This window comes from Meles meles, chromosome 3 (genome assembly GCF_922984935.1).
Source record: "Meles meles chromosome 3, mMelMel3.1 paternal haplotype, whole genome shotgun sequence".
Taxonomy (NCBI): Eukaryota; Metazoa; Chordata; class Mammalia; order Carnivora; family Mustelidae; genus Meles; species Meles meles.
The window spans coordinates 104022328-104036790 of NC_060068.1; the positions used below are offsets into that span (position 1 = coordinate 104022328).

Sequence of the window (14463 nt, forward strand, 5' to 3'; positions counted from 1 at the left end):
TCTATGCACACTTGCTCTTGTTCCTATTGTGATGTTGCACACTGTGCAAGACACCACCTTTAAAGCATTTTTATAGGGGGTGGGAACCCTGAAAATTTACTGCTCCAAATCATCATTCTCTTGCTAAATCAATGTCAATGCCCCTTAATGTGAGAGAATGGTCTTCATCCCACCAGTATCCTCAGGGCTTAACATGGAACACATACTTGCAAATGGACAAAAATAAAGAAAAATAACACACTGAATTGCAAACTAATTGTAGTAAAAAAAAAAAAAAATCCTTCATATTCTCCCCTCCTGATGAGAAGAATATTAGGATCCAGAAATCAAAATAGTTTGGCTAACAACCTATTTTAAAAGCTGAGCATAAGCACATTAAAATTTTCTACTTCAACAGCTTCCCTAAAGATAATTTTAAAAATAAACCACCAGAATTAGACTTTCCCCAACAATATGTCTCATGTCAAAAGAAAAAATTTAATGCAAATCCTCTTAATACCAAAATAAAAACCTGATTAAAAGTCAAAATTCACCAAAGCAAAAGAAATCAGAATAATGCCTTAAAAAATCAATGCAGTAACAGATGAAAGGAAAACTCTAATACCACAGCAAATCCCCTTAGAAAAGGCCATCAGTTTATAAAGCTTTTTCAAGATTTTTGTGGTTACCACAGTTAAACACATAAATACAATTGATGAAAAAAATTTGGTTTGGAAGGAGAAAAATACTTGCAGTATTTACCTTAATCCTTAGAAATGAGAGCAAATGCTATAAACTATGATTACCAAACCTATGTGTTTTCTTATTTCTTCACCTGAGATCCAAGTAACAAGGAATACCATCCAGAGAGAAAAGAGGAAGAGGCAAGATAGTAGCCACTCATCTCCAACTTCAATTTTCCTAAGCCAAGGTGCTCAGAGAAATCACTCCACCACAGATAAACTAAATGAGCCAACCATGGCTATGAGAGCAGCACTGTGAGATTTTTGGGTGGGACCAGAAAACTGTCATCAACCTGCCAACCCCCAGGGATCCATGCCCTCTGTTCAAGTATTTCCACCACTGACAGCTTCACCAAGACAGCGTCAAGTAAATGATGTCTAGTGTTTTCTAGCACTTAACTTCATCAAAATCTAAAACTAAGACCCTTCAAAGTTACTGATAAGCCCCACCCTCTTTAGGCTTCATAATTTTATAAAGATTGGGGAAATAAGAGGGGTAATCATGCAACGTTTTCAGATAGGTCTCTCTGCCACCTTTTGAGAAGCAGCAACTATTTACTAACCGATCCATGTCCTCGGTAACATTCTGAGTCCTACCTCTTCTCCACTTCATGATTCCTTAAGAAAACTCAGACTTCAGAGCTCTAGGGCCTACTTGGAGAAGTAATTAAAAGTCCTAGCAAAGACAAGTTGAAATGGACAGTAAGCACTTGGCTTGTTCTCCCTCCTTTTAACAGGATGGTAGAAACCATTTATCTTTTGTTCAGAGAATAAATATAAAGATAGGAGCTAGACAGACTCACTTTTAAATAATTTATATATATAAAATCTAGTCCATAATTTAAATGTAAGAGTGGTAAATATTGTTTGTGCTTTTTTTTTTTTTTTTTTAAAAAAAAACCCTGTATGTTGTATTCATCTAAGGTATGTTAAAGGCTCCGTAGCTCAGGGGTTAGAGCGCTGGTCTCGTAAGGTATGTTAAAGCTATAAAATACCAACACGGAAGCAAAAACAACCTACTAATTATTCGCCATTTAAAATGCTATATTAGGGACGCCTGGGTGGTTCGACTGCCTTTGGCTCAGGTCATGATCCCAGAGTCCTGGGATCAAGTCCCGCATCGGGCTCCCAGCTCCACGGGGAGTCTGCTTCTCCCTCTGACCTTCTCCTCATTCATGCTCTCTCTCACTGTCTCTCAAATAAATAAATAAAATCTTTAAAAATAAATAAATAAATAAATAAATAAATAAAATGCTATATTAAGCAATGCTTTCTGGGGAAATAAAAAAAAGGAAGTTGTCCCAACAGAACATGGGCTACAACTGGTGTCATCTCATCAAGGATTCTTTTAGACTTCAAGAACAAGTCCAATTTCCAGACTTGACATAAAGAACAGTTCTAGCATCTACTAAGATTTTACACACACACATATACTTAATACATATACATGTGTGTATATAAAAATGTATCTATTAAGATACACACATTAAGGATATGTATAACACACATACATAGGTCTTCCCAAATCCTAACTTGTAAAACAATTATATAAAGTAATATTTAAATTACAAAAGAACTCAACCCTTTTAAATCAGTCCAATGCAAAGTTATTATTAAAACTACATGCCTATCAGGGTACCTGGGTGGCTCAGTTGGTTAAGCGACCAACTCTTGGTTCCGGCTCAGGTCGTGATCTCGGCGTCACAGGATCAAGCCCCACATTGGGCTTCATGCTCAGCGTGGAGTCTGCTTGACATTCTCTCTCTCTCACTGCTCATGCTCTCACACTCTTCCTCTTTCTCTCAAAAACAAAAACAAAAACAACCCCAAAAACCAAAAACCTACATGCCTATCTAGTAATATATTTAGAATAGTTTGATTTGTACAACTTTTCTGTAAAACAGCTAAACCACACAGTGTACTAAAACTGTAAACACAACTGGGACACCTGGCTGGCTCAGTTCATAAGAGTATGAGACTCTTGATCTCAGTCAGGGTTGTGAGTTTGAGCCACACAATGGGTGTAGAGATTACTTAAATAAACCTTTTTTTTTTTTTAAGAGATTTTATTTACTGTCAGAGAGAGAGGGAGAGAGCACAAGCAGGGGGAATAGCAGGCAGAAGGAGAAGCAGGCTCCCTGCCAAGCAAGGAGCCCAATGTGGGACTCCATCCCAGGACGCTAGGATCATGACCTGAGCTGAAGGCAGACACCTAACTCACTGAGCCACACAGGCGCCCCTAAACTTTAAAAAAATAAAAAATAAAATGTAAACACTATTAATGTAGATATATAACCTAGTGAAGTATAATCAAATGTAAATATATTGTGATTCAAGCTTTCCATTCTCTCCACTGCCTTTTCTTCTGCCATAGCCCACAACTTTTCTCAGAGATAGTCAGAAATTTGAATATTTCATTCAAAAAAATTTTATCAGGCGCTAACACATGCCAGCATGAGGTCAATTTTTGATTATTTTTCCTTTAATGCTCTTGAAAGAACATTTCCATTTTTTCCATCAACTAGAAGACTGGTTGTTAGTAGAAGCCATAATAATACTATTTAGGCTGATGATTTTGGATATTAAAAAGTTAATCTGATATTTATTAAATGTTGCTTTATGTACAATTATTAAGATCAAGATCTGTCAACAAGGACAGATGCCCCCCCACATAGGACTTCTTACTCAGCGGGGAGCCTGCTTCTCCCCTCTGCCTGCTCTCCTGTTCTGCCTGCAGCTCTCTGTGCTTCTGCTCTGACAAATAAATAAAATCTTAAAAAAAAAAAGTAGACTATGAGTTTCTTCCTTTGTGGTTAGCTGTTTTATGTCCAAGGACATGAAGATGTCCATCCACATGTGCTTCTCATATTAAGAACTTTGACACCATTAAGAGAATGAACACAACCCAGAGTGGGGAAAAGATACATTTTTCAGACTAAAGACTCATAACCAGCATATATAAAGAACTTCTTAAAAAAAAACAGTAAGGAGGGGCGCCTGGGTGGCTCAGCAGGTTAAAGCCTCTGCCTTCAGCTCGGGTCATGATCCCGGGTCCTGGGATCGAGCCCCGCATCGGGCTCTCTGCTTAGCGCAGAGCCTGCTTCCTCCTCTCTCTCTGCCTGCCTCTCTGCCTGCTTGTGGTCTCTGTCAAATAAATAAATCTTTAAAAAAAAAAAAAAAAAACAGTAAGGAAAAGGGAAAAAAAAGAAAAAGGAAACCACCTGACTGAAAAATAGGCAGAAGACCTGAATAGACATTTCACAAAATAAGTTGCCAGATGGCCAATAAACTTATTAAAAAGGGCTTCATTTCATTAGTCAGCACAGAGATGCAAACTAAAATCACAGATGATATTTTAAAAGCAGAAAATACCAAATGCTGATGAAGGTATATAATGACAAGAACTCTCAAACTGGAATTGTAAATTTCTGCAACCACTTTATTTTTTTAAAAGATTTTATTCATTTATTTGACAGAGAGATATAGCAAGAGAAGGAATACAAGCAGGGGGAGTGGGAGAGGGAGAAGGAAGCCTCCTGTCAAGCAGGGAGCCCAATGTAGGGCTCAACCCTAGGACCCTGGGACCATGACCCGAGCCGAAGGCAGATGCTTAACAAATGAGCCACCCAGGTGCCCCATGTACAACCACTTTAGAAAACTGCTCAGCATTTATTAAAGATGAATTTATAAATACTCTATGACCCCACAATTCCATTCTAGTTACATATCCAACAGAAACACATATGTTCACCAAAAGATACACCAGGATGTTTAAATCAACACTATTAATTAAACTGGAAACTACCTAAATGCCCATCAACAATAGCAGAATGAATAACTAATTTTGTGGTATCTCCATACGATAGGTTACTACACAGCAATGTGAATAAATAAACTACGACAACATACAATGCATGGGTGAATCTCACCAAAAAAATGCTGAGCAAAAGAAGCGAGAAACAAGAGCATTTACTGTATGATTATATTTATACAAAGATCAAAGCTAGATGAACCTCATATGCCAGTCAGTGGTTACCCTGGGGAAGGGGTAACTAGAAGGGCAGCTGAAGGGGGCTTTTCTGAGTGCTGGTCATGTGGTTTCTTGACCTGGGTACTAGTCAGAAGTGCACGTCCAACTTTTGAATATTCACTAAGCTGTGCATCTATGATTTGTGTTGGTTCTGTACATAAATTACACTTCACTAACAATTCAGGAAGAGGAAAAAAGGAGACTGGAGGAGTATTGGTGACGCAGAGAGGGACATTTGCATGCTTCCGTGCTGTCTTCACCTCAGCACCCAACAGTGAGTGGCCCAGCAGGTTACCTTATTAGCACGTGCTGACTCAAGCAGGCATGGAGGTGTAGCTTTAACAGAAATCTACCTGAAGAAACGGGTGGCTTATCTTAATGTCTTAATGCCGCCTTAACTTACCAGTTCACATTTACCTCGAGTATTCACCTAACTTTACAAATCACCAAATCCCTGTACAGGCAAGGCATGTAGCCCTACGCAGATGAGTGCCCACTCTGTGGGATAGTGATGAGGGTCCATGAGTTAGCGTTAGCAGCAGGTGGCATCCCTAGGACTACTTAACACCAAGAACACATCAACATGAAGAAAATGGATGAGAAACTAGGCTTTACAAAGCAACAAAAACAAAAGCTTACTCTTTCTTACTGACTGGTCCAAAAGCAAGGAGGGGTGAGAAACCAAAAAAAAAAAAAAAAACCTTTCAGAAGACTGCTGTGACCTGATTATAAACTCATAGTTATTTGATTTATGAGCAGCCTTTATAAACTTATGTATTACATGTATTCCTTGTGTATATATCATGTATTTCATAACAAAATTAACAAAACATAACAAAAATTAAAAGAACATTATGATTCTATAATTACCAATTTTCAAATAAATGGTAACAAAACCTTAAGAAGCACAAAGGAAAAACAGATATCAACCTTTATCTCCTGAGAAACAAGAAATGTTTAACATTTAGTATTCAACCTATAACACTTACTATAGTACACTAGGTATAAATAGGTTTTCAATAAAGCTGGTACATATGAAGGAAAATTAGTCTTTTTTTTAAAGATTTTATTTATTTATTTGACAGACAGAGATCACAAGTAGGCAGACAGGCAGTCAGAGAGAGGAGGAAGCAGGCTCCCTGCTGAGCAGGGAGCCCAATGCAGGACTCAATCCCAGGACTCTGGGATCATGACCTGAGCTGAAGGCAGAGGCTCAACCCACTGAGCCACTCAAGTGCCCCAGAAAATTAGTGTTTTAATCACACCGTAATTCCTTGAATATTTTTTTTTCTTCTAAAAACAACCAAATGGGGGCACCTGGGTGGTTTAGTTGGTTGCATGTCTCCCTTTGGCTTGGGTCATGGTCCCATTGTCCTGGGGTCCTGGGATAAAGCCCTGGGTTGGACTCCCTGTTCAGTGGAGAATCTACTTCTCCCTCTCCCTCTGTAATCCCCCCACCCTACCATGCTCTCTTTCTCTCTCAAATGGAGAAATAAAATCTTAAAGGAAAAAAAATTTAAATAAATAAAAACAACCAAACAGTATATCCAAGAAATGGAATAGTCTACATTAAAAACCCAGTAAAGTCAATGTTCAGATGCCAAAAGTGAAAGACATGCCTAGAAGCCAGGAACGAGCAGAAACTACAGCCTGCTTGGCTCTGCTAGCCCCATGAGCAACCAGAGCTTCCTCAGGCTGAGAGGTTCCAAAAGCTATGCCTGCTTATTACTATATTATTATTAGGCCTGGAGTAGAGCAAACTACGGCAGAGATTATGGACGGGAAAAGGTATTCAAGTGAGTCTGCCTTAACTTAGGTTTGATCATGAGGTCTCCTTCTCCCTCAAGAACAACGTGAGCCAAGAAAGAGAGATGCATTAAGCATCTCATATCTTTCCCTCCATCCCACCATCACAGAATGTTCCATTATACAAGTGTTTAACTGCTAGATTAATTTAACATCACTCAATGAACAAGTAAGGCCATGACTGGTGTGGGATAAAGGACTCAACAATAAAGGTGACTGGTGTTTTTAACCTAAGTCTGTAGTTTACCAAAGAAAAGACAATCAAAAGGATTAAATGCAATTTTAATTCTTCACTTAAAGATTAAACACACACATTTACGTCTTATCCCTTCCAAAGCCATCTTAAATGTAAATGTCAGTATGGGTTTTTTGTTTTTTTTGTTTTTCAGATTTTATTTATTTATTTGAGAGCAAGTGAATAAGAGAGAAACAAAGCCCCAGGGCGGGGGAGGAGGTAGTCAGAGGGAGAAATAGACTCCCCACTGAGCAAGGAGCCCGACATGGGACTCTGGGATCATGACCTGAGTGGAAGGTAGACACTTAACTGACTGAGCACCCAGGTTTTTTAATTTTAAGGCAAAAAACTACAGAGTCAAGCACCAGGAGAGGAAGCAGCAGTAAAATCCTGAAAACCAGGAGCAGGATGACAGGTGTCAACTACCACAGCTGACTGAAGCTGTGGTAGAAAACTGAAGCCTGAACCAGAAAGCAGAAAAGCAATCTGTTTTGCCCTATATCCTCAAAAGGCTCAAGTGGTAGCAGCAGGTACTGGTGAAGTAGGAATGACAATGAGATTTAAAAGCAGAAAGGTTGCTGATGTAGCCAGAAACACACAGCTCCTAAGATCCCCATCAGAAGATTAGAGATTTATTCTCTGGAGAGTGTAAAACAGAGTTTTGGGCTGGAGACATGGAGTTTAGGAGAAAGGGTAGCATCAGAAATGAGTGATTAAGAGAGGTTTATCGGGGCACCTGGGTGGCTCAGTGGGTTAAAGCCTCTGTCTTCGGCTCAGGTCATGATCCCGGGGTCCGGTAATGAGCCCCACATCAGGCTCTCTGCTCAGCAGGCAGCCTGCTCTTACCCCCCCCCCCAAACCCCCACTGCCTGCCTCTCTGCCTACTTGTGATCTCTGTCTGTCAAATAAATAAAATCTTAAAAAAAAAAAAGACTGAAAGACTGTACATGACTGACCTGCCTGGATGGCTCAGTTGGTTAACTGCCTTCAGCTCAGGTCATGATCCAGCCCCACATCTAACCCACGACAGGCTCCCTCCCTCAGTGGAGGAAGGGCTGCTTCTCCCTCTGCCATTCACCCCCTGGTTTGTACTCTCTGGCTCTCTCTGTCCAATAAATAAATAAAATCTTTAAAAAAAAAGAGAGAGAGAGAGGTTTATGTACTCCATTTTGAGATCTCCCAGCCTTCTTCCTCCCACTCAGCTCCCTTCTTACTAGCAGCCAGGCCTATTCTCTGGGGGAAATGGAGCAACCCAAGAGAAGAGACCTAAAGACACTGTCACTCAAAGCAACAGCCTAGTCAGGTTCAACAAGAAACTCCATCAAGCATACTGAGCTTCCAAACTGCTTTACTGATTGTGCACTCTGAACCAAGCAGGTGAAGACCACCACACACCTAATGAAAGCTTCTAACAGTCGCAAAAGACCAAAACAAAGAGAATACATGCAATGGGGAGGAAACAAGTAGGCAGGAGGATGAACACTTAGAAGAAAGGAAAAAGTTGGGGCGCCTGGGTGGCTCAGTGGATTAAGCCGCTGCCTTCGGCTCGGGTCATGATCTCGGGGTCCTGGGATCGAGCCCCGCATCGGGCTCTCTGCTCCGTGGGGAGCCTGCTTCCTCCTCTCTCTCTGCCTGCCTCTCTGCCTACTTGTGATCTCTCTCTGTCAAATAAATAAATAAAATCTTTAAAAAAAAAAAAAAAAAAAAGAAAGGAAAAAGTTTTCAGTAATTTCAAAGAGAGAAAAATATCAGAACCATGAAACAAGGATGGTGTGCTATAAAGAAAAAAGGGGAGGAGAGATTAGAGTTTTTAAACATTAAAACTAACAGATTAAAATTTTATCAAAGAATTAGAATCTAATATTGAGAATTCGGCTGGCTCAGTTGGAAGAGCACAGAACTCTTAGTATCGGGGTTGTAAATTTAAGCTCCTGTTAGGCAGAGATTATGTAAATAAATAAAGTTTTTTTTAAAAGATTTAAAATTGAGAAATCTCATAGAAGGTAGAAAAAAAAGATGAAAAATATGAGGCTAAAAAAATTTTAAAGAATCAGTACAAGTAGGTACTAGATCCAAAGCGGGGGGGGGGGAGGGAAGCAGAGAAAAATCAAACAGAAACTTTTTATTTTTCTTTTCAAATTTTTATTTAAGTTCTAGTTAGTTAATATATAGTGCAATGTTGGTTTCAGGAGTAGAAATGAGTGATTCATCGCTTACATATAACACCCAGTAGTTCTCATAAGTGCCCTCCTTAATGTCCATCCCTCCCCTCACTTACTTCCTTCCATCACCCCTCAGTTTGTTCTCTTATTATCATTAAAAATCTATCATTTAAAAAAAAAAAGGAATCTCTTACAATTTCTCTCTCCTCCCCACATATGTTCATCTCTTTTATTTCTTAAACTCCACATATGAGTGAAATCATACAATATCTGTCTTTCTCTGACTTATTTCGCTTAGCATAATACACTCTAGTTCCATTGATGTCTTCGCAAATGGCAAGATTTCATTCTTTCTGATGTTTGAGTAATACTGCATTGTGTGTGTACACCACACCTTCTTTTTTTTTTTAAAGAGAGCAATCTTTTTTTTTTTTTAAAGATTTTATTTATTTGTCAGAGAGAGAGAGAGTACACCCAAGCAGGCAGAGAGGCAGGCAGAGAGAGGAGGAAGCAGGCTCCCTGCCGAGCAAGGAGCCTGATGTGGGGCTCCATCCCAGGACCCCAGGATCACCTGAGCCGAAGGCAGTGGCTTAACCAACTGAGCCACCCAGGCATCCCTTTTTTTTTTCCTTTTTTTTTTTTTTTTAGATTTTATTTATTTATTTGTCAGAGAGAGAGAGACAGAGAGAGAAAGATCACAAGTAGGCAGAGAGGTAGGCAGAGGCAGAGGGAGAAGCAGGCTCCCCGCCGAGCAAGGAGCCCGATATGGGACTCGATCCCAGGATGCTAGGATCATGACCTGAGCCGAAGGCAGCCGCTTAACCATCTGAGCCACCCAGGCGTCCCTACACCACACCTTCTTTATCCATTCATCAGTCAATGGGACATTTGAGCTCTTTCCATAGTTTGGAAATAAAAACTTTTTTTAGGGGCGCCTGGGTGGCTCAGTGGGTTAAAGCCTCTGCCTTCGGCTCAGGTCATGATCCCAGGGTCCTGGGATCGAGCCCCACATCGGGCTCTCTGCTCCGCAGGGAGCCTGCTTCCTCCTCTCTCTCTGCCTACCTCTCTGCCTAGTTGGATTTCTCTCTGTCGAATAAATAAAATATTAAAAAAAAAAAAAAAAAAAAAAAAACTTTTTTTAAAAGACTTTATTTATTTGACAGACAGAGATCACAATAGGCAGAGAGGTAGGCAGGGGAAGGGGAGAGAACAGAGAGCCTGATGCAGGGCTTGATCCCAGAACCCCGGGATTGTGACCTGAATCGAAGGCAGAGGCTTAACCCACTGTGCCACCCAGGCACCTGGACACAAAAACTTTTTTTTTTTTAAGATTTTTTATTTATTTGACAGAGAGAGATCACAAGTAGGCAGAGAGGAGGCAGAGAGAGTGAGAGGGAAGCAGGCTCCCTGCCAAGCAGAGAGCCCGATGCGGGACTCGATCCCAGGACCCTGAGATCATGACCTGAGCCGAAGGCAGCGGCCTAAACCACTGAGCCACCCTAGAACTGGGGCACCTGGGTGGCTCAGTGGCTTAAAGCCTCTGCCTTCCGCTCAGGTCATGATCTCAGGGTCCTGGGCTCGAGCCCCGCATGGGGCTCTCTGCTCTGCAGGGAGCCTGCTTCCTCCTCTCTCTCTGCCTGCCTCTCTGCCTACGTGTGATCTCTGTCAAATAAATAAATAAAATCTTTAAAAAAAAATTTACTAGAACTGACGGACATGGGCGTCCAGACCGAAAGGACCCTCTGAATGCCTGGCACAATGGATGAAAGTAATCTCAAGATACAACACAGTGAAATGTAGGAATAGTAGTAGGGACAAAAAGAAGGTCCTAAAAACTTCAAGAGTATGAGACAGAGAGCTACAGAAGCAGACCCCATCTGAAGAATCGGACATCAAAACTGGCTTCATGTTCTAAAAGCACAACAGTGGAACTTAGAAGGCAATGGAGTAAATGCCTTCAAAATTCAAAAATGTTTCTGGACCAAAAGTCTAAGTGAGAAGGTAACATAAGAGTCTTCACTATGGTGACAGCTGTGAAGTGTGTAAACCTGGTGATTCACAGACCTGAACCCCTGGGGCTAATAATACATTATATGTTAATAAAAAAATTAAAAAAATTTTTTTAAAAAGAGTCTTCAATGTACAAAGTCTCAAAGAACAGGGGCAGGGGCTTAACTTCCCATGCATTCTTCCTCAGAAGGATACTGAAGGCTGTGTTCTAGGAATATGAGGCAATAAACCAAGAGAGAAAACTGAATCAAAGAAAGGGGCTTCGATTAAAAACCCCGGGAAAGGAAACCCCCAGGATGATAGCTGAACAGCAGACCTTGGGAGCAATCTTCTAAAATGAGTCAAAAGGCCAGGAAAGACCCTCTTCCCACCCTTGATGATATCAATAAAATACCTGATATATCTGAATATATAAAAAAAGCTATGAGGTAGTATTAGTTTTAAGAGCCTGAGGATGAATTGGTGCTACTAGCAATTTATGATATGTACACAGAAATTAAGTAAACAAAAAATAATTACTTTTTAAAATTTATTTTAATTCCAGTACAGTTAGCATGGTGTAATATTAGTTTCAGGTGTACAATACAGTGACTCAACACTTCCATACATGACCCCGTACTTGTCACAGTGCACTCCTTAATCCCCATCCCTATTTTACCTAATTCCCTACCCTCAAAATAATTATTAACTTCAGGGAAAACAAAGCGCAATTAAGGCAAGGACAAGAAACCACAGGACACCAAATATCTCAGCTGTGAACAGTATTTATTACTTTAAATTACTATAAATCCTGAATATTGATCTAACTACATAATGGATACGATTATATCAGAAAAATGAAGAGACAGGAAGTAGGAGTATATGCAGCTAGGGTAGGGAGGTAAAAGACAAATCCTTATACCCCATAGTGGTAAAGTCAATTTTTTTTCAACAACGAAAACTGAAAAATCAAGACATAGCACACTATAAAATGTTCTTTAGCTACAAGGATAACAACAAAAAAGCAAAAGAAATAGCTAAAAGAGCTAAGAAGCAGGCAAGTAAACAGGAGACTACTGTTTTTAGTAATAAGACTGTTAAGATTTACTTGACTCTAACCTATATGCATATATAATTTTGATATAAAAACTGAATTACAAGTTAAAAAAAAAACAACCTGATTACAAAATGTGTCATAAAAGAGGAATCTCACTGTGCTCAGGGGAAACTGACCCAATTGGGGGGGGGGGGGGGGAGGTTACTGAAACTTTCCTTAGGACAGACTACCTAAACTAAGAAGGGCGCTAGGAGGGAGAGAGCATTCCAGGGAGGAGACAGGCCTCCAGACCAGAGAGGGTGATATGCTCTAGGCCCTGGCCCTGAAACATGTTTTCCACTGGAAACAAGTCATAAGAATTCACCCTTCCCCCAAATCCTTGTCTCCCTCACTATCTTGCTCATCCTTCAAGGCCAAGATACTCATCTTCTCAAAAGCTTCCTACCTGGGGGCACCCAGGTGGCTCAGTGTTAAGGTTAAGCCTCTGCCTTCGGCTCAGGTCATGATCCCAGGGTCCTGGGATGGAGCCCCGCATCAGGCTCTCTGCTCAGCGGGGAGCCTGCTTCTCCCTATCTCTCTGCCTGCCTCACTGCCTACTTGTGATCTCTCTCTACCAAATAAATAAATAAAATCTTAAAAAAAAAAAAAAAAAGCTTCCTACCTGGAACCAGGTGAGCTCTTCCATCTTAAAATTATGTCTTTTCAATTATCATATGATCTCCTAATATGAGGAATTGAGAGGCAGAGTAGGGGGCTTGGGGGTAGGGAAGGAAAAAAATAAAACAAGATGGGATCAGGAGGGAGAGAAACCATAAGAGACTCTTTTTTTTTTTTTAATATTTTATTTATTTGACAGAGAGAAATCACAACTAGGCAGAGAGGCAGGCAGAGAGAGAGGAGGAAGCAGGCTCCCCGCGGAGCAGAGAGCCCAATGTGGGGTGATCCCAGGACCCTGGGATCATGACCTGAGCCGAAGGCAGAGGCTTTAACCCACTGAGGCACTCAGGCGCCCCCCATAAGAGACTCTTAATCTCACAAAAAGGGATAGGGGGAGGGTGGTTGGGTTATAGACACTGGGGAGGATATGTGCTATGGTGAATGCTATGAAGTGTGTAAGTAACAATTCACAGACCTGGGGCTAATAACACACTATATGTTAATAAAAAATTTTTTATTTTTTAATTTAAAAAAAATTTTTTAAAAAACGGTATCTTTTATCTATGATCTCATTCTCTAAATTAATATAATTCATATTATATCAAGATATCAAGACCATAAAACATTCTCTTGAATCACTCAATAGGCAAAAATATAGAGAAGAAAATAAAAACCACCAATCCAATCTTTCAGATAACCTTCTAGACTTTTGAATGAATACAAATAACTGAATAACCTTTTCACTAACTGCATGGCGGAATTTTCCTTCATTAAATAACCTATTCTAGTAACACTGCAATATCTGAAAGTCAGTCTTAATTTTTTGAAGTGAAAAAAAAGTTCCTTTCTCAGAAATATCTACAGCATTAACCAGGGACAATTAAATAATAAAGCAATCTGCTAAGAGAAATGCAAAATCGGTGTTAGAAGGCATGCCCCAGTAACTGTTGAGACCTTTTAAACACAATCAGATTCTTACTTTACTATTTCACTGAAACAGGAAATTAAAATGGCATTTGGATTACATCAAACCTGATACATGAAAAGATATTTTAACCTTCCAAATAATAGCAGATGTTAATATAATAAGCCAATGATTACCTTTCATGCCCCCCATAAACCTTCTCCCTTTCTACTCAGCTGGTCATCTTGCCACCTTTAAGATGGCTGTGAAACTCACAAGATCACATAACTCTATCACCTCACTTAGTCACCTAAAATGAAACCAGGCCAACAGGTCTAAGAGAATTAATGCTGCCGATCCTCACATTTATGACTGAGTAGAACTGATTTAAGTACAGTTTAAAATGCTACATCTGAAAATTCAATTCAGCCACAGGAGGACAAACCACTGAAAAGAATCTAGTATCACCCATCAATCATGTATAAGACCCTCAACTGCAGATTACCCTCAAATCATACTTCTTATCCTGTTTCAAGAGTTACACGAGAATTTCAAAACTTGTGAAAATCCAACTACTAAAAAGCAATTAATGAGAATACTGGAGCTCAAAGGGCCAGCTTCTTAAAAAAAAAAAAAAAAAAAGCTACAAAACTTTTAAAATTACTATTTTCTCACTTTTACAAGGACTTTATTACAACATCTAATCAGGGGCACCTGGCTGGTCCAGTTCGTACAGTGTGTGACTCGAGATCTTGGGGTTGTGAGTTCCAGCCCCACATTGGGTACAGAGGTTAAAAAATAAAAATCTTGGGGCGCCTGGGTGGCTCAGTGGGTTAAGCCGCTGCCTTCTGCTCAGGTCATGATCTCAGGATCCTGGGATCGAGTCCCGCATCGGGCTCTC

The 14463-nt window shown here is 40.1% G+C and overlaps 1 protein-coding gene across 1 annotated transcript in view; it reads right to left on the reverse strand.

Annotated features, from left to right (window-relative positions):
* NDFIP1 (Nedd4 family interacting protein 1) overlaps positions 1-14463 on the reverse strand; it is a 56585-nt gene that overhangs the window by 30061 nt on the left and 12061 nt on the right. The gene's annotated exons all lie outside the window — the stretch shown is intronic.